The sequence below is a fragment of the Lissotriton helveticus genome, chromosome 4_1 (genome assembly GCF_964261635.1).
Source record: "Lissotriton helveticus chromosome 4_1, aLisHel1.1, whole genome shotgun sequence".
NCBI classification, from domain to species: Eukaryota; Metazoa; Chordata; class Amphibia; order Caudata; family Salamandridae; genus Lissotriton; species Lissotriton helveticus.
This window is the reverse complement of record NC_136063.1, coordinates 1,331,950,804-1,331,977,991: the sequence shown is the minus strand read 5'-3', so window position 1 is coordinate 1,331,977,991 and position 27,188 is coordinate 1,331,950,804.

Below are 27,188 nucleotides of genomic sequence, written 5' to 3'. Positions count from 1 at the left end.
TAGTATAACACAGCCCAGACAAATGACCACTTTAGAAAACGACCTATATTAAGTTGCTGACATGGTCCTTGAAATTGATGGGATGTAATACTTACTCTTAATTGAAGTGAGCCACACCTCTTCTAGGTGGGCTACTCAGAGTTCTGCCACAAAGAGATTTTTTTTTAATGGTGACGAATACTGTTTCACTTAAATTTGCTAAAAAGCAATAGGTTCTGAAAGCGTAGTCATTCATATCCAAGCCCTTTCACGGTGTTGTGGTATATAAATAAATAATACCGGGACTATTTTTGAATTACATTAACAATAACAGATAGCTCAATAAATAAGAGGCAGGATCCGATGTGTCCGAGTCAGAAGGATTTATTCAGGCAAAAGGGAAGGGACTGGAACGGGACAGCCTGAAATAAAATGAAAGGGAAGGGAAGGCAGCTGCAGCGCTTCATTGACAGTGCAGCATATATATAGTAAAACATTACATTACATTACATACAGTAGGCGTAACTTATGACAAACGTAAGATAAGAGCACATGGGTGGAGAAAGAAGGCGTGTACAGGGCGTGCACTGAGACATGTGATGTGAACGTCACAGAAGTGTCATGAATGGGGCGGAAACATGGAGGGGGCTACTCGAGCAGCTGGGACCTTTAACCTAGTGGTGCGCGCAAACGGGCAATGACGTGTTACCAGGGAGAACTGGGGGCTATGACTTCTGCGCTAGAAGAGGAGACTAAAGTCTGCGGTGTCAGGACGACATGTACCTATGGCATATCTGGTATCTGGTGTTTGGAGTACATGTTGATAGAATCCAAAAGTTATCGGGGCAAAGGCTACTTGACACTAAGACTGGTGCATGCATTATTCTACATGTATTGCGTGTGCTAGGAATATTCTATGAATATTAATACAGTATTTCTCTTACATGGAGACAGAAAGGCTAGACCATAGCTGGAACTGTTGATGCGGTTCAGTAGCTTAGGAATGCAGAGAATGAGGGCTGGACTGATAGCTAGAAGCATAACATACTCTTGGCAGACGGGCAGGCAGAGCCAGGCCGGGCACTGCGCGGCAGGAAGTAAGTGAAGGGTCAGGGATGCAGGTGGGGGCTGTATCGCTCCTCAGAGTGGATTCAGGAGACTGGAGCTTGAATCTAGTGTCCGGGCCCCTTTTGAGGCCTAGGAACGGGGACAATTCAATGAATTAACGTGCACACTGTAAAACGTGGCAACATAGGCCTAATACTCGTTGCTTTCACGAGAACTGGAAACTGGCATACTAGAGTTGGACACAACTATAATTGCGTCTTTAATCGATCATAGGGGGATACATGCATATCGATCATGCACATATAGCATAGGATGGGGAACACGTAGGCACATATAACATGGCAAAATTCACTTTTCCACATTCCCTCCTTGTGCCCTACGTTTCCATCAGGAAACATCAATATTCATGATACCATCTATCTGTTCATATAGCATCATTTGCTCGTCTCGAATTGTCTTGGAACGGGATTTAGGACTAGGAATACAAGAGGTAGCACACATGCCGCAAATCGTAGGGCCACATTGTAAACAGAGGCAGCAACTGAATATGATCATTACTGCTATACCTAGGAATGACAATACTTTCCATCCCCAGGCAGATATGATACTCCAGAGCCAACCGGACCATGTCCAGGTGCCTGGATTCTGGTGTAACTGATGGGCAATTTTATGAAGTCTGGTTATAGCTGAATAAACAGACGGCGCGTTATTAGGAATGAAAATGCAGCAACTAGATCCGATGACTCTACAGGCTCCTCCTCTATCGGCCAGTATGACGTCAAGAACGAGACGATTTTGGAGCACGACAAAACGCATAGCAGATTGTTCTTCGGTTAAATTACCTAGAGCGGAAGTAGTTTCATTCACTACTGCTTCAAGGGTTCTGGTTAGCCTACGTATTAACTTACTATTCTGGACAGGTCCTATAAAGAAAAAGAAACCTTTATTGAAGTCTTGATATTGTTCTAGAGCAGTTTCAGTTTGATCGACAATTGGGGACTCAGTCTCCCTTCTATGCCTAACGTGTACTAGATGTGTGTTTCTGTGATAATCAGATGGGGCTAGAAAAACTGGTGGCAGTAGGAAGGCAATATAACATGTTCCATCCCAATCGAGGGGCAGACGTACATATGCGGTCTGACCACAAACAAAATAAGAATGACGTGAGGCTTTTAAAATAGATTTCCCACTGTCACTATACTCGACCACAGTAGTACAATCACTATGTCCTACATGTGCGGAACCATTCTTTCTGACACATAATTCGCCTTTGACTGGTAGTACTGAAATAGCAGGCAAATCTGGAGTAGTATCGGACTGAACATTCAGAACCATGAAATTCGAGGAATAATTACCTAAATCATATACTTCATTTTCTAGATCTAACCCTGTTCTATGGGAAAGACCTTGCTTGTCTGGGAAACATGTACGATTCAGAAGGGACATATCAGTTGAGGATGACGTTAACATGGACCATGCTCCACACGAACCATTATGTGAAAATGGATAGGGAAAGAGTGGCAGAATTCCCTTCGGTGTCTGGAAAGGGGGGAGTCGACCACACACCCAACAATTAGTGGCATTGCTGGTCTGGTGTGAATAGTGCAACATTCGGATAAAAGTATTATTACGCATAGCAAGACGATAGGATAACTCGTGAGGAGGCAGATCACTAAATGTGTGCTCTACTGTAACATTAGAAAACATATGTGAAATAGGAAAACATAAATGTAAAGCATAACTTATGCATGTAACCATAAGACTCAGGAACAATAAAAAGAACAGAATGATAATACATCTCTTAGAGTTTTGACTAACTCTCTCACTGTGTGGGTCTATTTCATACATGTCAGGAACCTGTCTAACCGTTTCACCCGAGAGGGACTTAGACAATCGAAACTGGCTGACTTACTAGACCTCAACTTGGATTTATACTCCTGCTGCGGAGTTTTCTCTAACAGGGGAATTTTAGATTCTTGGTCTGGGCAGTCCGTGAGAACGGGGCAGTCCTTGAGAAAAGTTTTAGGTTTAAGTCCATGAAATTTCTTGACGTGGCTCGCGTGTAGCCACCCTTTTCTGTTTTCCACCTTCACAGCAGTCCGGGTGGTGAGAAGGACGAGGCGGGGTTCCTTCCAACGGGGCTCCAGCGGACTTGAACGATCAAAGTTCCTTATAAGAACATATTCCCCCGGAACGACTTCATGTGGTTTCACTTCGGTGTTGTCTGGAAATGCAGCGGCAACCTGTGAACGACAAGATTGTAGTGCAGACATCAAGGAGGCAAGGTAATCTGTCAGCATATTACTGTCAACATCAGTTATGGTACGGGGTCTAGGTGTACCCCACATATTAGGGGGGCGACCAAACACTATCTCGTAGGGAGATAGACCTGAGCGGGAGTGAGCGACCATTCTCATATAAAAAAGGGCAACTGGCAGTGCTACTATCCAATCTACACCTTTCTCTGCACACACTTTTGCAATGCGGATTTTCAGGGTCTGGTTATGTCTCTCTACGAGACCGGCTGCTTCAGGATGGCGTGCACAATGGAACTTCCACTGGTACCCTAACAAAAGGGATACTTGTTTCATGAGCTCGGATGAGAATGGCTGGCCGTTATCTGAATACACGACCCTAGGTAATCCATAGCGGGGAAAGAACTCACGAACCAACTGCCTGGCAGTGGTCGCAGCTGTGTAATCTGGAACTGGATATGCTTCTGTCCACCTGGACAAAGCGCATACAACTACGAGGACATACTTGAAACCTCGACATCGCTCCATCTGAATATAATCCATCTGGAGGACTTCAAAAGGGTGGTCAGGAGGATGGAATCCACCTTGTTCCACCGGGACACTTTTACCTGGATTGAACTGACAACATATCATGCAGGTACGCACTTTCTGTTTGGCGGCTGCTCGTAAATGCTTGTTGAACCAAAGGTTCTGGATACTGTCTAACATGGCTTTTTCTCCTAGATGTGCTGGACTATGTGCGGTGTTAATAATGACTTGAACCATAGAGTCGGGGAGAAACCATGTGGCTTTTCCCTTTGTCAACCATCCTTGATCTGTCTGGACCCCTCCTTGTTCGGACCATTTCTTGATTTCATCGGGAGTAGCATGTAACTGTATGTCTATGACATCTTGTGTAGGGTCCTTAACTGTCATACAAGTAGTATGATCTGGAATGAGTGTCTGTGTCGTGTTAACTGGAATGTCTGGAGTCTGAGGTGTGAGCTTGGCTGTTCGATCTGCTAGATCGTTACCTTGGGAAATGATGTCAGTGACTTTCGTATGTGCCTTGCACTTCATGATAGCGATAGCTGTCGGTAAATGTATTGCATCTAACAGAGCTTGAATGAGGAGACCATGCTGAATCCTGGTTCCATGAGAAGTCATGAAACCTCTTTCCTGCCAGAGCACTCCAAAGTCGTGTACGACTCCGAATGAGTAACGTGAATCTGTGTATATGTTTACTTTCAGGTTCTTGGCACGTATGCAGGCTTGGGTCAGAGCGACAAGCTCTGCTGCTTGAGCAGACAGGGTGTCAATACGATGTGTTTCTATAACTTCGGTTTCAGTAGTCACTGCATACGCGGCTACTAGTTCTCCTGTACTTGTTCTCATACATGAACCATCCACATAAAGTGTCAGGTCGGGATCAGGTAATGCAATGTCTGTCAAGTCTTGTCTTGGCTTTGTCATGGTGTTAACAACTTCCACACAGTCATGTGTGGCAGGATTTGAAGTAACTGACGGTAATAGTGTAGCTGGATTTAAAATGTTGCAGCGTCTGATTTCTATGTGTGGCTGAAATAGTGTCAGTTCATAACCTGTTAAACGTGCAATTGTCAAGTGCTGAGTCTGTGTTCGGTTTAAAAGAACTTCCACGGAGTGTGGAACTTGTACTGTCAGGGAGTGTCCTAACACTATGGAATCACTTTGTCTGATAGCTAGAGCTGTGGCTGCAACTGACTTGAGGCACGCAGGCAGAGCCTGGGCCACTGGATCTAATGTGCTAGAAAAATAAGCACAGGGCTTGTATTGTCCTGCTTGATCTTGTGTGAGAACAGATAATGCAGTACCATCACGTTCTGTAACAAAAAGTGTAAAAGGCTTACTGTAGTTCGGTGTTGCTAGAACAGGTGCATTACATAAAGCTTTCTTTAACTCATTAAAAACAAGTGTATGTTCCTGGGTCCAAGGGAGGACAGTCGACACGGCTGCCTCCTGTGTCGTTAACTGTATCAATGGCTTCGCTAGAAATGCATACTGAGGAATCCATTGTCTGCAGTAAGAAGTGAGGCCGATAAAAGCTCGTACCTCCTTCTGTGTCTTGGGCTGTGGAAGACGTGCTATTAACTGGATACGGTCAGGTGTCAACTGCCTACCCCTCTTGGACAGTAAGTGTCCCAAGTAGACCACTTGCTGGACACAGAATTGCAATTTGGAAGGGGACACCTTGTGCCCCATCTCGGCCAGAAAATACAGAACTGTAAGTGACGCACGCTCGCAGTCACGTTCAGAACGGGCTGTGATCAGTAGATCATCGACATACTGGAGCAGGGCAGTGTCAGTTGGCATGTGAATATTGTCTAGTTGTCTCTTAAGTGCTTGACTGTAAATGCTAGGACTTTCTGTGAAACCTTGAGGTGCTTGTGTGAATTTATAGCTTCTTCCATTTAAACAGAATCCGAAAAGGAACTGGCTGTCTGGATGAATGGGGACACTGAAAAATGCGTTCTTGAGATCGATAACTGTAAAGAACGTGGCTTCAGAATCAATGGCTGTCAATAGAGAAGAAATATCTGGGACCACTGGGTACTGTGGTATAATACATTTATTAAGTTCTCGAAGGTCAATCACTAATCGATAAACTGGAGGTGCATTTGGATCAGTACGTTTCAGAATCGGAATGATAGGAGAATTACATACATTGGAGTCAGTTTCTACAACCACTCCTTGAACAATAAGTTCGTCAATAATTTTGGATAAGGCTGCTACAGCCTCAGGTGGCAATTTGTACTGTCTGATTCGTGGTAAAACAACACCTTGCTTTAGAGTCACACGATGGGGTGTGATATGCATACAACCTACATCAGTTGGACCTTGCGCCCATAAATGCTGTGGTACATTCAATAATCTTGGATCAAAATCACGTAATACATAATGACCTTTGAAATCACGGAGGAACAGACGGACCCCTTCTGGGGAGCAGCATATGACTGCTCCTAATTCTTTCAGTGTCTTAATACCTAACAAATTTTCTGGGCAAGACTTCGTGAGTAACAAATCTGTAGTTCGGGACAATGGACCAACTTCTAGAGTAACTGGTTTCGATATTTCATTAACAATAGGCTTTCCTGAAAATCCAAGGGAAACATTTCTAGAGCCTGAGAGCGGAGCCCCTGGAACCTCGTCATGACTGATGGTAGTCCTACTTGCCCCTGTATCAATCAGGAACTTTCTGTCTTTCCCTAATACTTGACTGTGTACATAGGGACCCTCTTGATCTACAGGTATCTCGATGAGAGGCAAGCCTACCTCCCTCTCTAGGCTGTTTCATGAATACGGCTGATAATCTGGATACTCTGACTGTGCATACTGGTACATCTGCTGTGTAACATGCTGTGTTGCAGCTATAGGCTGCGGTACGGTAACTGTCTGTTGTGCATTCTGTGGTGGCTGGGAGTTCTGTGAAACTTGTTCTTGTCTAGGCGGACGTGGTCTTTCTTTAGTTTTACCAGTAGCTATGTTGTGTTTCAGAACTGCACATTCGTTTATAAAATGACCTGGCTGTTTACAGTAATTGCATGTCCCTTTAACGGGAACTGTAGGATGACTGGCTTGATTCGGACCCCTCTTCTGACTGTCTTTTGGAACAGATTGGGCAACTAATACTTTCATTTTCGTATCTTTCATACGTCTCCTTTCGTGTTCCTGCTCTTCCCTGATTCTGTTCTGGTGGTACTGGAGCATTTGGAGCATCTGTGACGGAGTATTAGCTTGCCAGGTACTTTCGACTTTCAGGACTCGATTTTTAACTTGTGGACTTGAATTCTCGACTAGTTTGGTAACAAAAAGATGAGGGTACGATTCACTACTTGTTTTCAGACCACTATTAATAATAAAACATTTCTCAAATCTAGAATAAAAATCACTAGTGTCTTCGTCTTGTTTCTGTTTACAGGCTGAGATGGCATCCCAATCTTCCTTTTTCGTGGCTAGTAATCTTGGCAAAACTTGTATCAATAACTCGGGCAATTCTTTAGCTTTATCCCCAAGACCGGTACCTGGTACTCGTGAATTATCTTCAGCTTCTAATGCTGTCCAATCTATCTTTTTCTCTCCCACCTCCCATTCTTTTTCTTTGAGTTTTTCATATATGCCCGCAGGCAACAGGACCTTTAGCATTTTAATGATTTCAGGATACGTGTATTCTCCCATACGGAGCATGTCCTTTAATTCACGGTGGAACCCTGCTGGATCTTTATCATGACAGGGGATTAACTTTTTCATTTCTAAGAGTTCCATTTTTGTGATAGGGGTGTAAACAAATACTCGTTCTAGACCACCACCCTCTTTCTTGACTGGATGCACTTCTCGTAACGGATTCTGTCTGTCTATGTAGAATGATTTACTTTCTGGGGGTGAGACGTGAACAAAATGTGGATTCAGAAACGTTCGGTATTTGTGGCGCTGTTCTAAAATGACACTAATTAAATCGGTACCTAGACCTTTCCATCTGTACTGGAGTAACTCGTTTAATACATCATGTAGAGGACCTGGATCAGAATGTTGTTCCTCATACACAGTAATGAGGTGCTGGATCATATACATACCCACCAGTCGCTGCTCGGCTGGGGGCAATTTCAGAAACATTTGGGCCACTATTTCGTCTGGAAAAGTGGTAGAATCAGTAGTCCACCGGACTGCTGATCGGGCTAGTTCTTGTTCATGCATGGTACTGAGCTCACTATAACCTATTCGTGACTTCAGAATGTGATCGGTGGCCTGGAATACTTGCTCAAGAGAACCCTGTTCTGGTGCTGGAGGAGGAAAAGCTTTTTTGTAATCTAGGCGTGAATGTCGGTCGGAAAGTCTAGTTCTACCTACATACGCTATTCTGGAGGGATTCTCGCTGTCTACCTCTTCAGTAGAAGAGTCATCTTCTTTCTCGGTTGCTTGTTTTGCTTCTCGTTTCTCGTGTATAGTTATGATTTCCCTACGAATTTTCTTGTACATACTCTCTATACAATTTTGTGTCTTGTGTTTTCCATCGGCTATATTGTCACTCCACCTAGTCAGGACTTTCAATTCTTCTTGATCTTTTTCTGGATAATCTTGCTCTCTTATTAAACAGTTAATCAAAAACTTTAAAATCATGAGCTGAGTCTCGACTTTTCTTTGAACCATGGCTTCGTGAATACTTCCTGGATTCACTCCTGTACGGATAAAACAATATATTCTGTCTAGATGTTCTCCCATATCGGGCAGGGTGTCCAAATAGCCGGCAACCCGTCTTAAACGTAATGAATATATGACCATGTGATCATCGCCTGGAACTGGATCATAACGACATTCAGTAAGTGCTCGCTTGATATCTACGTATGTAGTCACTTTTGGCGTACGCCGTAACGCTAGTTCATGTAGCGTCAGACGTCTGGGTTGAGGCGGGGTACGAGGAGAACCTCCCCCCGCGGCTCCTAAACTAGAATCGTCGGTGTATACTGTACATGCTGGTAAAGCGACTGGCAAAGCGGGTACATGTACTGTGGGGTGGGCCGGGGGTGCTGTAACAGGTGCTGTAACTTTTACTGGACCCACGGGACCAACGGCTGGAGGAGCAGGAATTACATTATTAACGGGAGCAAGCGGAATAGGATTTGCATATTCTGGGACTGTGTCGTCTAAATAGGACGAAAGAAAAATATCAGCTGCGGTCGGTTTATGACGTAGCTTAATCGGGACCAATGGTGGCGGGAAATTACAGGGTGCTTCCGGGGTTGCTTTTGGCAAGCCCTCGGCAAGAAGAGGATACATACCTTTAATAAGGGCATTTCTCTGTCTGTCTGACTGTTCTGCTCTAACTCGTTCACCTTCTTCGATTAGTTCCCTTTCTTGGGCTTTTTCTGCGGATTCCCTACTTAATTCTGTTTTTCTGAATTCTTTTTCGGTTCTTTTATGAGATTCTTTGCGCCATAACTCGATGGCATCTTTCTGGGACTGTCTGGCTTTCTTTTTCCATAATGCTTCTTCTACTCGCATGATGCACTCGGCATCCCATGTACCTGATATGGGCCATCTATATTTCTCTTCTAGTTCCTTGGTATAGTCCGCCCATAAGTCTAGATATATTATGGCATCTAAGCCATGCTTGTGATACATAAAATGTCCTGGACTGTCCCTAGGAGGGACAGGAACTGCTTCTTCGAGTAACCCTTTTCTGGTCTTTAACTGACGTAATTTCGAGAATAGAGGCATTTCGTTAATATACTTGGAACACAATACACAATAATCACAATAATAATATAGCAAACAAAACTCTCATACCACGACATAAAAATACATAAATAAACAGTTCGAACAGAAATACTACCTGATACACTGAAAACAGAACACATGTATTTCTCGAGAACGAAACTTACTAGAATTACTGGATGCACTGCTGAAACAGTACAGAACATACCGGTCCCATAAAGAGACACGTCAGGACCCGCATCCACCTAGGTGAATACTTCGTAATGGATCTGCGTACCCAAACCCAACGGACCAGGACCAAACTAATGATCCTGTCTAGATACTTCCCCCGCGACGGTACTCACCGGGAAGCAGAAACTGGAAGGCCTCGGACTGGACTGGACTGCTACGACGTCGGACTACGAACTTCGGAAACTTCGGTTACAGGTGGGCCTCCGGATACTTCGGACCTTGCTCTCTCGGCTTGGGCTCTGGTCGGGACGAACCGCATTCCACACCGCTTCGTCTGGATGTCGGACCGCAGTCTCCGTTTCCTCCGTGGGCCTGAGGGAGACTTGAAGCAGAAATATCTGCCGGTGCGCAGTAGAGTTCCGTCACGGCTGCAGAGGGTCAGGGGGCCTGCGTGGCATCGCCAGCGCGTGAGGAAGGGGCTCGTACCTATTCGGGCGCCATTATGTGGTATATAAATAAATAATACCGGGACTATTTTTGCATTACATTAACAATAACAGATAGCTCAATAAATAAGAGGCAGGATCCGATGTGTCCGAGTCAGAAGGATTTATTCAGGCAAAAGGGAAGGGACTGGAACGGGACAGCCTGAAATAAAATGAAAGGGAAGGGAAGGCAGCTGCAGCGCTTCATTGACAGTGCAGCATATATATAGTAAAACATTACATTACATTACATACAGTAGGCGTAACTTATGACAAACGTAAGATAAGAGCACATGGGTGGAGAAAGAAGGCGTGTACAGGGCGTGCACTGAGACATGTGATGTGAACGTCACAGAAGTGTCATGAATGGGGCGGAAACATGGAGGGGGCTACTCGAGCAGCTGGGACCTTTAACCTAGTGGTGCGCGCAAACGGGCAATGACGTGTTACCAGGGAGAACTGGGGGCTATGACTTCTGCGCTAGAAGAGGAGACTAAAGTCTGCGGTGTCAGGACGACATGTACCTATGGCATATCTGGTATCTGGTGTTTGGAGTACATGTTGATAGAATCCAAAAGTTATCGGGGCAAAGGCTACTTGACACTAAGACTGGTGCATGCATTATTCTACATGTATTGCGTGTGCTAGGAATATTCTATGAATATTAATACAGTATTTCTCTTACATGGAGACAGAAAGGCTAGACCATAGCTGGAACTGTTGATGCGGTTCAGTAGCTTAGGAATGCAGAGAATGAGGGCTGGACTGATAGCTAGAAGCATAACATACTCTTGGCAGACGGGCAGGCAGAGCCAGGCCGGGCACTGCGCGGCAGGAAGTAAGTGAAGGGTCAGGGATGCAGGTGGGGGCTGTATCGCTCCTCAGAGTAGATTCAGGAGACTGGAGCTTGAATCTAGTGTCCGGGCCCCTTTTGAGGCCTAGGAACGGGGACAATTCAATGAATTAACGTGCACACTGTAAAACGTGGCAACATAGGCCTAATACTCGTTGCTTTCACGAGAACTGGAAACTGGCATACTAGAGTTGGACACAACTATAATTGCGTCTTTAATCGATCATAGGGGGATACATGCATATCGATCATGCACATATAGCATAGGATGGGGAACACGTAGGCACATATAACATGGCAAAATTCACTTTTCCACAGTGTGCCAATTCATTGAAACCTAGCACTCTGTAGGAGTTCACCCAATTGTTTTTAGAATGTGCTATGGATGCACCCGTATGTTAAATGTCACCTATATTATGCCAGAGTTATTGTTTTGTCAGGAATGCTGCCCCTCATATGCCATGGGGGCCATCTTATGCAAAAATGGCTAGAATATCCGAGTGCCAGAATTTGCATTAATGCTGTGGTTGCTTCCTTCTAGATGTCATAGTTTTCCTCCCTTATGCCAAGAAACATCTTCAATGAGCTAGCACCAGCATTTTTGCCAAGTATGTCCTCTATGCCAGCAATTCCCTCAAGTCTGCCAGTGTCAGCACAGGCACCCATTATCCCAATAATTACTTCCAGTATACCAGGAACATAATTTTTCACAGGTGCCTTTCATGCTAACAATTGACTCCAATATGCCAGCAGCAATATTTTTGTATGGGGCCTTCTATAAGCTAAAAATTACCTTCAGTATTTCAGCCCCAGGGGCAGACTAGCAAGCATGACACCACATTCTCACTCATGCTTACTTAATTTTACTCACTCACACTCGTTCTCACTCTATCTTTCATTTGCTCCAAATCACTTTCTCACTCATTCTTACTCTCACTCAATCTTACTTACTCATACAAACCCCACCATTTTCACCCTGGCTCGCTTATTCTCACACACTCTCACTCAGTCATTCTCTCTCCTTCATTCACACTCACTCTCATTCACATTCTATGGTCGGCGGTCCCAACTGCCTGATTATGATTTGACCGAAAACTGTTCGGTCATATTCCCAAATTTCCCCATGGGAGCATGTGTTACGGCTATAAACCGGCCATACTATATGCTTCCATAGGCAAATTGAGGTTTTGTTTATCTCTGCACCTCTTGGTGCCTGCCACATGGTGCAAGGATTAACAGAGGGGCACCATAGGTGCCCCTTGGCCCTCAAACAGAGACTGCAAGTGAAAGCAGGCATGGGCAGGGGCCCCCCATAAGCATTCCAACAGGGTTTCCATGTCGGAAACGCCGGCATGGAAAGCCTGTCCAAAACCATACATCGGAATCTGGACAGCGTAAAATGGCGTCCATTTGGATTACGTACCAGTTCTGACCAGCGGACTGACTCCTTGAGCCTGTCAGAAGCCAGCCGGAATGACCGGGCGGTTTCAATTCCGATCGGCTGTAACGTAATCAGCCGATCAGAAGGGAAACTCTCAATGAGTGTCACTCACTGTAATGGGCCCCTCAGTCTTACTTATTCTCACTCAATACCTGTCATTGACTCTCACTCTCTACCTGTCACAGACTCTCAATCACTTTCACTCATACACACACTCTCACAGATGCAGACACACACTCACAAACTGTCTTGCACACACACACTCTCTCATCCACAAGCATGCACCCTACATACATTTTAAAACATTTGGTACTTACAGCATCTGCCTCTGATGGTCTCATTCTAGATCCTGTTGCTCCATTTTTTATTACTCTAATAGTGAAAAATAAGCTATGGTTCTCTATTTGTGGGTAGAAAATGAAGGTGGAGCACAAAATTCATAAGGAAATGTTCCCTCTGTCTTCTTTGCACTGAGTTTGCTACCTGTAAAACCATGGGTCACAAAAACTGTGTCTGGGGTTTCAAGGAACAAGTCAGGGGTTGCAGCTGTGATCCCTGGTGACTCCTAAATGGTGCATATGCTGAATTCAGTTGTAAAATAAATCTTTGAATGCTTTGCATTTGTTTATGCCTTTAGTTTTCTTTCAAATGCTACTGCTGTCCAATCTAGCTTTGTCTCCTTTCTCAAGGTATAGCATTGGTGGAAGAGTTTTTATTGTGTAGCAATCAAAATCTTAATTTTAAAAAACTTGAATATTCCTTTGTGTTCTGCCGTCCTTTGCCTATAAACTTCTATTATTCATTAAACTAAGTGCAATTTCATGTTGTTATTTCATGCCTCTTGTTACTTTTAATATGAATTGTGTGTCTTTGTTTTTTTATCACTAAACTTAAAGTTGTCCATCATGAAACCATACTTTTCGCCTTGTCCTGACTACCACTTCTTACAATGGCCAACTTCTTCTATGATCTATCTCTACACCAACTAATAATTGAAAGGACATACTAGAAATGCTTTTCATATATTTTCGTATTTGGCTTTTAAATGTCTTTGATATCCTCCTGCTGAATATGTATTGTTAAATTGTCAATGTCTACTACCATGGTTGTTAGGTTGTAATTTCTCAGCCTTTTTTAATTTCCTCCTTCATGCTTATCCTTAAATGTAGGGCACTGATGCAAAGATATTTACCTTTGAATTTTCTTATAATCACTTCAAGGGTTTATTCCCACCTGCATTTCCGCAAACCTAGCACAACCAGCACGAGAAAAACCTGTTTGTCTTTGGCATTTTCTTGCACTCCATTCATCATAATAGTTCTTTAATGTTTCCTACTTACTTTCCAAATTACTATGGGGTATATTTATGAGTCTCTTTGTATCCCTCGTGCACCATGTAACGTGGTGCAGGAGCGACACAGCTGAAAAATTAGATTTATGAAACTGCACAAGGCCACCTTGCATGGCCCTGAGTGGGTCCATAAATCTCGAGTAATGTAATCCCTGATTTGCATTACTCTGCACCAGAGGGGAGTTTCCATGGGTGTTTATTTAAGAGATTTTGTATAGCGCTGGCATCACCCTGAGATATCAGAGTGCTTTACATTGGAATGACGATAGTACATGGATTACAAAACAAATAGTAGTGAAATGAAACATTAAGATATGTTAGACTAAAAGAACAAAATGAGTAACATATCTTGATTATGATACAAAGTGAAAGGATTAAGCTATTTCCAATACAGCATATGAATGAAATAATTCCAAATTATTAAACAGTAAAAATTAGGTAGACTAATTTTTGTCAATAAGGAAGGGTTAGGCGAGTGTGGAAAAGGAATGGTGGCAAATTGTTAGGAGGGAGGTGAAAAGGAGAGGGATGCAAGTGTTGAGGAAGGGTACGGTAGGGGGTGAGTAGGTGTTGGTAGAGTACAGGAGAGATGTGAGAGGGGGGCAATGTAGGGGATTCAAAAAGGAAGAGATTGTCTGGCAGGTATGGCAATAGAATGAATATGGACCCCAATATTCGTTGAACAGGTGCATTGTAAGGTCTTTTTTAAACTGACATATGAAGAGTTAAGTCATAGGTCTTTAGGAAGGGCATTCCTGAGGCTGGGGGCCTTACCAGAGAAGGAGCGAGACTGCGCGGCTTTCTTTTTTAGCCGAGAGGGGAAGAGGAGGAGAGAGTTAGTGCTTCTCATCGGTCTTGCACTGCCCGCTTTTTTGAGTTTGTTTGAAAGGTAGAACGGGGTCTATTGATGGAGGGCTTTGTGTGTGATGCAGGCTAATTCATAGAAGGATCTGCCTTCAATAGGAAGATATATATCGTACAACTTAGGTTTTGAAGAGACAAATAATTGATAGTTTTTGTTCTCATAATTAACTTGCTTGTAGTAAATACCTTGGCATCATCTTTTTTGGAATTCATAATGTATTCTGCCTGCATATTTATCCATGAAGATGCCATCGTGTTGTGCCATACCTCTACTCAACTGGAATACTTTCTAGTGGCAAATCAGTAAGTGCTACCTCGTTGGGTAAATGTATAGTGCTTTTCCTACACCTACAGCTGCGTAAAGGGCCAGAAGAGTTATCTCCAGTGACCACGTGTGTCTGTAACTTTGCCACCACGCCAATAGGCTCCGAGGTCCCTCGAGTGAGCTGTCCATCATAGTGGGGAAAAGGACGGGAAGACGTTGCATACCCTAGTGTGTGTGTGGCGGGGCCAAATGGGCCGGGCATCTATGCAAGTTCACATGCCTCTTGTTTATAAAGGGTCAGAGACCGATCGGAGCAGCAGATGAGGAGAAAGCAGCCTCCTGTTCACAGGAAGTACACGGGGATTGCGCTCGAGAAACTCGTGGATGCAAAGACCTCCCTCAAGGATTACATCTAATTGTAGGCGGTAGATATGGGGAGGAAGCACACCTGGACCGTGCTCACTAGTTGTTTGGGCCGATTATAATGCGCGACTGAATATGAGCTTCAACTCGGGCACCTGCTTATATCTGTAAGTGCTTCCTGCTGAGGTTTAATTTTTGTGACAGGAGCATCGTGCCAGAATGAATCCTGCCTGCATATTTATCCACGAAGATTCCACCGTGTTGTGCCATACCTCTACTCAACTGAAGTACTTTCTACTGGCTAATCAGTAAGTGCTACCTCGTTGGGTAAATGTATTGTGCTTTTGCTACACTACAGCTGCGCAAATGGGCCAGCAGAGTTGTCTCCAGTGACCACATGTGTCTGTAACTTTGCCACCCCGCCGAAAGGCGCCGAGGTCCCTCGAGTGAGCTGTCCATCATAGTGAGGGAAGGGCGAGAAGATGGACTTGCATACCCTAGTGAGTGTGTGGCGGTGCCAAACGTGCGGGGCTTCTATGCGAGTTCACATGCCTCTTGTTTATAAAGGGTCAGAGACCGATCAGAGCAGCAGATGAGAAAAAAGCAGCCTCCTGGTCACAGGTAAGCATGGGCGGATTTTGCGAATTGGCAATCCGCGAACTTGCGTATTTACGGATTCGCAATCCGCAAAATCCGCGAACTCTTGCGAATTTGCGGATTTTTTATTTTTTTTTGTGTTCGCAAGGATTTCTGCCAGTTCGCGAGGGTTCTGTACCAGTTCGCAATTGCGAACTTACTTGTCGTCTCGCAACGGCCGCGACTATGTTGTTTCTACATCTGATTCATCATCACAGGTTCACAGCACCCTCTGTTTCACCACTGCCACCCTCTGGTACACCCATGCCACCCTCTGGTACATCACTGCCACCCTCTGGTTAGTTTATCACTGACTGTAGATTATGGCGGTGAAAAAAAGCAAGCACACCTGCCCTTCTTCAACTGACATGAATTAATTTGGGGTTGATTAATGTGTCACTGAATTTAAACTTCCAGTCTGGCTGGCACCTGCTTCCTTAGCTGTAATTTGCTTTCTGTTGCAGTGCAATTTTTTTTCACAGGACCTTTGTGGCCTATAGTTGCAAGTAGGCAACTGAACTCTGAAGGGGCCCCTCAGGAAGCACTACAGGGAATGGTTACTAATGATAAGATTGAACTTTTGCACCTGCTGAGTGCTCTCAGTTTTGTCTGTAATTGCTTTCTGTTGCAGTGTAATTTTTTTAACAGGTCCTTTGTTGTATACTTGTAGCTATTCTCTGAGCCTGCTGTGAGGGTCAGAGCAGGGTCATAGAATAGTTGCAAGTAGGCAAATGAACTCTGAAGGGGCCCCTCAGGAAGCACTACAGGGAAGGGTTACTAATGATAAGATTGAACTTTTGCACCTGCTGAGTGCTTTCAGTATTGCAAAAATCCAAATATCCAGCAGCATCCACAAAAAGTAATCCTTCCAGGTCAAGATCCAAATCAAAGTGACCAGCACATGAAGAAAGCACTGGGAGGAGCCTGGTGGACAGCAACAGGAAGTTGGAGACTGTGGGGCACTTCCTTCCTCCCACCCCCACCCCCCAAAATGGACTCCTTGCAAAGAAAAAGTGCAGGCAAATGTCAACCTGAGGAGTTATTCTGATAAAAATCATAATTTTCAAGGTTTATGCTGCCTGCTGGTGGATTTCTTGTGCGAAATTGCAAATTTAGCAATCTCGCAATTGCGAGATTGTCGCTGCCCGCCGCATCTACGTGTTCGCAAGTGTTTACTCCCGCGAAATTGTATAGTATTCTAGTTCGCAAGTGCGACCAAGCAAAAAATCCGCTTCGCACGGATTTTACGAATTTTCGGCAAGTTCGCGAGAGTTCGCGGATTGCGAATTTACCGAAAATCCGCAAAATCCGCGAGCGGAACGGATTTTACGCCCATGCTTAGTCACAGGAAGTACACGGGGATTGTGCTCGAGAAACTCGTGGATGCAAAGACTTCCATCAAGGATTACATCTAATTGTAGGTGGTAGATATTGGGAGGAAGCACACCTGCCTAGCCAAGACCGTGCTCACTAGTTGTTTGGGCTGATTATGTGAGCTTCAACTCGGGCATGTGCAAACAAATCCGCCCGCGTGCAAATTTGCGCATTTTTAGGCAATTTCTCGAGATTTGCAGATCGTGAAATTGCCGAAAATTTGCGAATTCCGCGAGCGGAACAGATTTTGCGTCCGTACTTAGTATTAACTGAAATATGGTGCATTCCTGCCCTTTCCTCTCAGGCAGTGCATTGCAGCAAGGGGACTTGCTGTGAAGCACTGCCTGACCTGCCCATAAATACGGTTCTTCACATCTTATGTTACTTCTAAAATTAATATTATTTTTGCTCAAATGTAATAAGTGTTATGTATATTCTCAACAATGTTCTGTAAAGGCATGTAGAACAAGGAACATTGGAGATGTTTTTGTTCAAGGGAAAGGGTAGTTGGCACCTGGTCAGTGGTTCGTGCAGCTGTTCTGGGGAGTCACCGAATAAACATACTTTTCATTCAATATCCTGGAGCTGTGGAGTTTGTATAAGGCCCCCACCACATTTTAGCGACAATAGGGCAACTTCCCAGTCACAAACCTGTGCTGTGAAGACAACCAAGGATGCCAACTTTTTTCACAGTTGTGATTGACAAAACATCCAATATTCTGCTCTTGTGCCAGGATTAACTTGAAGGAGGATTGTATTACTGTCAGGCAGTGCCAGAGGAGGATTAACTTACTGCTTTTTCAGAGGGCTGATCCTCAGTATCTGAAGTGACATCCATGGACATCCATACAATGGAGGAATTACTGGTGAGGCACCTGATTGTTGTTGTGGCAACGTTTGATGTTTGTTGATGCATACCGTATGTGACGCACCAGTGCGTTATTATGGCAACACGCGATACGTGTTGAATCAGCAACTTATTCAAGCCAATTCCAGCATCTCATCGGCTCCATGCACATTTGTGTATATTCCTTCCCGGCTGGTTCCGAAATGTTGGAGCAGCGGAGGTACTTGCTGTAATGTATTAAGGAGACGCAACTACACGGAACCCGGTGCCATATTGTATTGGGATCTGTTGACGTTGTGTAACTAGGACTTTTGCATAAGTCAACCACCATCGTGGTTTGGGCAGAATTTAGCTATTTAATATTCTATATTTACAACAGCGAAAGTGTTCATTATTTTTTGCTTTTGGCAATGGAATTTGATGTTCCTCAAAAGTTGCTGATACATCTTGCAATTTCGTATCTACTTTGTTTTGCTCCATTGTGTCCAAGCATCAACAAATTGGAGTGAGGCGTAAACAAGTTGAAGTGAGTGTGAAGACAATGACAACTTTTGTTGTGATAAAAAAATTCTAAGTAAATGTTGCATAATTTGTCTGTTTTTCCACTGTTTTGTGAAATCCTGGAGTTTCTGTAACTCCATGGGAGGAATGGAATGACAGTTTAAAAAAAATGCCTCCTGGAATTGAAAAAATGGCTGATGATAGAAAACAAGCCATGGTATTGGTTTCCTTGGGTAAAGAAAGGGTGAAAATATATTGTACTTTTGCTGATATTCCCAGTCAGGCAGATGGCATCAATGTATCCCTGTATGCTAAAACCATGAAAAAACTGGATTTCCATTTTGGTAAGAAGATTAACATTATTTTGGAATGTTATACGTTTTTTTTCATATATACAAGCGAGTGATAACAATATCGATTCACTTCGGACAGGATTGAGGGCATAAATGGTGAAGTATGAATTCACAGGGAATCAGGATGAATATATCCATAACCAACCAATGATGTACACATTTAATTTGGCATTCTGAAAAAAGTGTGAAGTGTCAATAATCCTACACTTTTAAAGGCTTTTGACATTGTTAAAGGCAAAGGATTGACAACAAAATGTGTCAGAGCTATAAATGACGATTAAGATGAGAAGGGTTGAGTTAGGCATCAAGTAAGCTTGGACAAAACATAACCCAAAGTAGAAAAACTGCAGACAATAGAGATAGACAAGAACAAAGGGAAACATAAAATTGTGCAGAGGAATGCATGTGGTAGCATGAATCATTGGGTGAATGATAGGTAATGCCCTGCAAAAAAAGTATCTTGTTTGATGTGTAAAAAGTTGGGTCATACACCTGTATGTAAAAGCACGTTATCTAAATATGTAGGGGTAGTGAGTGGTGCAAGTTATGATGACATGGTGGATGATGAGTAGTGTGATGACCAGAATCTGGGTGTGATTGATGAAGATGGTAGACAAGAATCTGATGAACAGCTGCTTATATCAACGGTCATCCATATGATAGGGAAAGGCATCTTGGTTTGAGAGATCCCAAGTGTCTGATTGAAATTTATGGTAACCCATTTTCAGTTTCGGTGGACTCAGGAGCTAGGTATGCCATAATTTCAGAAGATGATTTTGGAAAATGTGCAGGTTTTAAAACTAAGAACAATGCAAACCAGATGTTAAATGGAAGTCATTTAGATGTGAATTTGTGGAGTTACTTGGATTTTCTTATTGCTGAAATTCTGTGTCGGAACAAGAAAATTTCAGGTAGAGTGTATGTTGCTATAAAAGGTGCACCCTTGTTTGGTTTGTTTATCAACTTTGCCATGGGAATGCAATTGTACTCTGGAGCTTGCAAACAAGTAGTTGTGAGTGCTACTGCGCAAGAAGAAAATGTGCTGCAAGCGTTCCCAGAAGTATTTTCCAACAAGTTAGGGAAATTGAAAGAATATAAGCATTAGTCCATAATACATAGGGGTGTCAACCTAAGGCTCATAAAGTGCGAAGTCTGCCATTTGACGTAAGAGATGACATAAAATATGAGATAAAGAAACTAATGAATGCTGACATCTTTGAGGAAATCAAATCGTCTGCATGGCTAGTGCCCATTGTTGGGGAGCAGAAACCTGACCAATCCATTAGAATGTGCACTAATTTGCAGGATCTACATAATGCTATATTAATTGATAGACATCCATTACCCAATATAAATTAAATCATTGCTACCATTGGAAACAACAAATAGGTTTTAACAATAAATGTATCATCTGCATGTCACCAGATCGAATTGCATGTTGACTCCAAATATCTAACATATTTCTTAACATCTTTTGGTGCATATTGATTTAAGTGGATGCCGTTTGGTCTGGCATCCACGTCCTCAGTATTTCAGAGGTTAATTCAAAAAAAATATTGTTGCATGAGTGGTGTGAGTTATTTTCAAGATGATATATTAATATGTGGTACAAAAGGGGGTGGTGATGGACGGAGCATCTGAACCAATCAAAAACTCACAACCAGTCAAAAGATCTGGGTTTAATCCATCACCGTTCTTTAGCCCACTCTGCCACCCCAGTTCAGACATGGCTATATGCAAATCAGTCTGACCCTGTGCCTCATGGGAACAGTCCAGCCCGAACTGCCAAGCCATGCCTTCCCTGGACCGGAAACAAGCTTACGAGGACCGGTTTCTGGCATTATAGCCGTCTTCAGCCCGCATGCTTGAATCCAGTGGCAAAGTGAGCAAGGGACTCACGTCTGAGCATACCCTGCCACACTTATGGCGGCCAAAAGCGGTACAAAAGGGGGTGGTGATGGACGGAGCATCTGAACGAATCAAACACTCACATCCAGTCAAAAGATCTGGGTTTAATCCATCACCGTTCTTTAGCCCACTCTGCCACCCCAGTTCAGACATGGCTATATGCAAATCAGTCTGACCCTGTGCCTCATGGGAACAGTCCAGCCCGAACTGCCAAGCCATGCCTTCCCTGGACCGGAAACAAGCTTCTGAGGACCGGTTTCTGGCATTACATCCATCTTCAGCCCGGCTTGCTGGAATCCAGTGGCAAAGTGAGCAAGGGACTCACATCTGAGCATACCCTGCAACACTTATGGCGGCCAAAAGCGGAACAAAAGGGGGTGGTGATGGACGGAGCATCTGAACCAATCAAACACTCACTCCCAGTCAAAATATCTGGGTTTAATCCATCACCGTTCTTTAGCCCACTCTGCCACCCCAGTTCAGACATGGCTATATGCAAATCAGTCTGACCCTGTGCCTCATGGGAACAGTCCAGCCCGAACTGCCAAACCATGCCTTCCCTGGACCGGAAACAAGCTTCCGAGGACCGGTTTCTGGCATTACAGCCGTCTTCAGCCCAGCTTGCTTGAATCCAGTGGCAAAGTGAGCAAGGGACTCACGTCTGAGCATACCCTGCCACACTTATGGCGGCCACAAGCGGTACAAAAGGGGGTGGTGATGGACGGAGCATCTGAACGAATCAAACACTCACATCCAGTCAAAAGATCTGGGTTTAATCCATCACCGTTCTTTAGCCCACTCTGCCACCCCAGTTCAGACATGGCTATATGCAAATCAGTCTGACCCTGTGCCTCATGGGAACAGTCCAGCCCGAACTGCCAAGCCATGCCTTCCCTGGACCGGAAACAAGCTTCCGAGGACCGGTTTCTGGCATTACAGCCGTCTTCAGCCCAGCTTGCTTGAATCCAGTGGCAAAGTGAGCAAGGGACTCACGTCTGAGCATACCCTGCCACACTTATGGCGGCCAAAAGCGGTACAAAAGGGGGTGGTGATGGACGGAGCATCTGAACCAATCAAACACTCACACCCAGTCAAAAGATCTGGGTTTAATCCATCACCGTTCTTTAGCCCACTCTGCCACCCCAGTTCAGACATGGCTATATGCAAATCAGTCTGACCCTGTGCCTCATGGGAACAGTCCAGCCCGAACTGCCAAGTCATGCCTTCCCTGGACCGGAAACAAGCTTCCGAGGACCGGTTTCTGGCATTACTGCCATCTTCAGCCCGGCTTGCTTGAATCCAGTGGCAAAGTGAGCAAGGGACTCACGTCTGAGCATACCCTGCCACACTTATGTCGGCCAAAAGCGGTACAAAAGGGGGTGGTGATAGACGAAGCATCTGAACCAATCAAACACTCACACCCAGTCAAAAGATCTGGGTTTAATCCATCACCGTTCTTTAGCCCACTCTGCCACCCCAGCTCAGACGTGAGTCCCTTGCTCACTTTGCCACTGGATTCAAGGAAGCCGGGCTGAAGACGGCTGTAATGCCAGAAACCGGTCCTCGGAAGCTTGTTTCCGGTCCAGGGAGGGCATGGCTTGGCAGTGCGGGCTGGACTGTTCCCATGAGGCACAGGGTCAGACTGATTTGCATATAGCCATGTCTGAACTGGGGTGGCAGAGTGGGCTAAAGAACGGTGATGGATCAAACCCAGATATTTTGACTGGGTCTGAGTGTTTGATTTGTTCAGATGCTCCGTCCATCACCACCCCCTTTCGTACCACTTTGGCCGCCATAAGTGTGGCAGAGTATGCTCAGACATGAGTCCCTTGCTCACTTTGCCTCTGGATTCAAGCAAGCTGGGCTGAAGACGGCTGTAATGCCAGAAACCGGTCCTCGGAAGCTTGTTTCCGGTCCAGGGAAGGCATGGCTTGGCAGTTCGGCTCGACTGTTCCCATGAAGCACAGGGTCAGACTGATTTGCATATAGCCATGTCTGAACTGGGGTGGCAGAGTGGGCTAAAGAACGTGAATGGATCAAAACCATATCTTTTGACTGGGTGGGAGTGTTTGATTGGTTCAGATGCTCCGTCCATCACCACCCCCGTTTGTACCGCTTTGGCAGCCATAAGTGTGGCAGGGTATGCTCAGACATGAGTCCCTTGCTCACTTTGCCACTGGATTCAAGCAAGCTGGGCTGAAGACGGCTGTAATGCCAGAAACCGGTCCTCGGAAGCTTGTTTCCGGTCCAGGGAAGGCATGGCTTGGCAGTTCGGGCTGGACTGTTCCCATGAGGCACAGGGTCAGACTGATTTGCATATAGCCATGTCTGAACCGAGGTGGCAGAGTGGGCTAAAGAACGGTGATGGATCAAACCCAGATCTTTTGACTGGGTGTGAGTGTTTGATTGGTTCAGATGCTCCGTCCATCACCACCCCCTTTTGTACCGCTTTGGCCACCATAAGTGTGGCAGGGTTTGCTCAGACGTGAGTCCCTTGCTCACTTTGCCACTGGATTCAACCAAGCCGGGCTGAAGACGGCTGTAATGCCAGAAACTGGTCATCGGAAGCTTGTTTCCGGTCCAGGGAAGGCATTGCTTGGCAGTTCGGGCTGGACTGTTCCCATGAGGCACAGGGTCGGACTTATTTGCATATAGCCATGTCTGAACTGGGTGGCACAGTGGGCTAAAGAACGGTGATGGATCAAACCCAGATCTTTTGACTGGGTGTGAGTGTTTGATTGGTTCAGATGCTCCGTCCATCACCACCCCCTTTTTGTACTGCTTTGGCCACCATAAGTGTGGCAAGGTATGCTCAGACATGAGTCCCTTGCTCACTTTGCCACTGGATTCAAGCAAGCTGGGCTGAAGACGGCTGTAATGCCAGAAACCGGTCCTCGGAAGCTTGTTTCCGGTCCAGGGAAGGCATGGCTTGGCAGTTCGGGCTGGACTGTTCCCATGAGGCACAGGGTCAGACTGATTTGCATATAGCCATGTCTGAACTGGGGTGGCAGAGTGGGCTAAAGAACGTGAATAGATCAAACCCAGATCTTTTGACTGGGTGGGAGTGTTTGATTGGTTCAGATGCTCCGTCAATCACCACCCCCTTTTTGTACCGCTTTGGCCGCCATAAGTGTGGCAGGGTATGTTCAGACATGAGTCCCTTGCTCACATTGCCACTGGATTCAAGCAAGCTGGGCTGAAGACGGCTGTAATGCCAGAAACCGGTCCTCGGAAGCTTGTTTCTGGTCCAGGGAAGGCATGGTTTGGCAGTTCGGGCTGGACTGTTCCCATGAGGCACAGGGTCAGACTGATTTGCATATAGCCATTTCTGAACTGGGGTGGCAGAGTGGGCTAAAGAACGTGAATGGATCAAACCCAGATCTTTTGACTGGGTGGGAGTGTTTGATTGGTTCAGATGCTCCGTCAATCACCACCCCCTTTTTGTACCGCTTTGGCCGCCATAAGTGTGGCAGGGTATGCTCAGACGTGAGTCCCTAGCTCACTTTGCCACTGGATTCAAGCAAGCCGGGCTGAAGACGGCTGTAATGCCAGAAACCGGTCCTCGGAAGTTTGTTTCCGGTCCAGGGAAGGCATGACTTGGCAGTTCGGGCTGGACTGTTCCCATGAGGCACAGGGTCAGACTGATTTGCATATAGCCATGTCTGAACTGGGGTGGCAGAGTGGGCTAAAGAACGGTGATGGATCAAACCCAGATCGTTTGACTGGGTGTGAGTGTTTGATTGGTTCAGATGCTCCGTCCATCACCACCCCCTTTTGTACCGCTTTGGCCGCCATAAATGTGGCAGGGTATGCTCAGACGTGAGTCCCTTGCTCACTTTGCCACTGGATTCAAGCAAGCCGGACTGAAGACGGCTGTAATGCCAGAAACCTGTCCTCGGAATCTTGTTTCCGGTCCAGGGAAGGCATGGCTTGGCAGTGCGGGCTGGACTGTTCCCATGAGGCACAGGGTCAGAATGATTTGCATATAGCCATGTCTGAACTGGGGTGGCAGAGTGGGCTAAATAACGGTGATGGATCAAACCCAGATATTTTGACTGGGTGTGAGTGTTTGATTGGTTCAGATGCTCCGCCCATCACCACCCCCTTTTGTACCGCTTTGGCCGCCATAAGTGTGGCAGGGTATGCTCAGACATGAGTCCCTTGCTCACTTTGCCACTGGATTCAAGCAAGCTGGGCTGAAGACGGCTGTAATGCCAGAAACCAGTCCTCGGAAGCTTGTTTCCGGTCCAGGTAAGGCATGGCTTGGCAGTTCAGGCTGGACTGTTCCCATGAGGCACAGGGTCAGACTGATTTGCATATAGCCATGTCTGAATTGGGGTGGCAGAGTGGGCTAAAGAATGTGAATGGATGAAACCCAGACCGTTTGACTGGGTGTGAGTGTTTGATTGGTTCAGATGCTCTGTCCATCACCACCCCCTTTTGTACCGCTTTGGCCGCCATAAGTGTGGCAGGGTATGCTCAGACGTGAGTCCCTTGCTCACTTTGCCACTGGATTCAAGCACGCCGGGCTGAAGACGGCTGTAATGCAAGAAACCGGTCCTCGGAAGCTTGTTTCCGGTCCAGGGAAGGCATGGCTTGGCAGTGCGGGCTGGACTGTTCCCATGAGGCACAGGGTCAGACTGATTTGCATATAGCCATGTCTGAACTGGGGTGGCAGAGTGGGCTAAAGAACGGTGATGGATCAAATCCAGATATTTTGACTAGGTGTGAGTGTTTGATTGGTTCAGATGCTCCGTCCATCACCACCCCCTTTTGTACCGCTTTGGCTGCCATAAGTGTGGCAGGGTATGCTCAGACATGAGTCCCTTGCTTACTTTGCCACTGGATTCAAGCAAGCTGGGCTGAAGACGGCTGTAATGCCAGAAACCGGTCCTCGGAAGCTTGTTACCGGTCCAGGGAAGGCATGGCTTGGCAGTTCGGGCTGGACTGTTCCCATGAGGCACAGGGTCAGACTGATTTGCATATAGCCATGTCTGAACTGGGGTGGCAGAGTGGGCTAAAGAACGTGAATGGATCAAACCCATATATTTTGACTGGGTGGGAGTGTTTGATTGGTTCATATGCTCCGTCCATCACCACCCCCTTTTGTACCGCTTTGGCCGCCATAAGTGTGGCAGGGTATGCTCAGACGTGAGTCCCTTGCTCAATTTGCCACTGGATTCGAGCAAGCCGGGCTGAAGACGGTTGTAATGCCAGAAACCAGTCCTCGTAAGCTTGTTTCCGGTCCAGGGAAGGCATGGCTTGGCAGTTCAGGCTGGACTGTTCCCATGAGGCACAGGGTCAGACTGATTTGCATATAGTCATGTCTGAACTGAGGTGGCAGAGTGGGCTAAAGAACGGTGATGGATCAAACCCAGATCTTTTGACTGGGTGTGAGTGTTTGATTGGTTCAGATGCTCCGTCCATCACCACCCCCTTTTGTACCGCTTTGGCCACCATAAGTGTGGCAGGGTTTGCTCAGACGTGAGTCCTTTGCTCACTTTGCCACTGGATTCAACCAAGCCGGGCTGAAGACGGCTGTAATGCCAGAAACTGGTCCTCGGAAGCTTGTTTCCGGTCCAGGGAAGGCATGGCTTGGCAGTTCGGGCTGGACTGTTCCCATGAGGCACAGGGTCAGACTTATTTGCATATAGCCATGTCTGAACTGGGTGGCAGAGTGGGCTAAAGAACGGTGATGGATCAAACCCAGATCTTTTGACTGGGTGTGAGTGTTTGATTGGTTCAGATGCTCCGTCCATCACCACCCCCTTTTTGTACCGCTTTGGCCGCCATAAGTGTGGCAGGGTATGCTCAGACGTGAGTCCCTTGCTCACTTTGCCACTGGATTCAGGCAAGCCGGGCTGAAGACGGCTGTAATGCCAGAAACCGGTCCTCTGAAGCCTGTTTCCGGTCCAGGGAAGGCATGACTTGGCAGTTCGGGCTGGACTGTTCCCATGAGGCACAGGGTCAGACTGATTTGCATATAGCCATGTCTGAACTGGGGTGGCAGAGTGGGCTAAAGAATGGTGATGGATCAAACCCAGATATTTTGACTGGGTGTGAGTGTTTGATTGGTTCAGATGCTCCGTCCATCACCACCCCCGTTTGTACCGCTTTGGCAGCCATAAGTGTGGCAGGGTATGCTCAGACATGAGTCCCTTGCTCACTTTGCCACTGGATTCAAGCAAGCTGGGCTGAAGACGGCTGTAATGCCAGAAACTGGTCCTCGGAAGCTTGTTTCCGGTC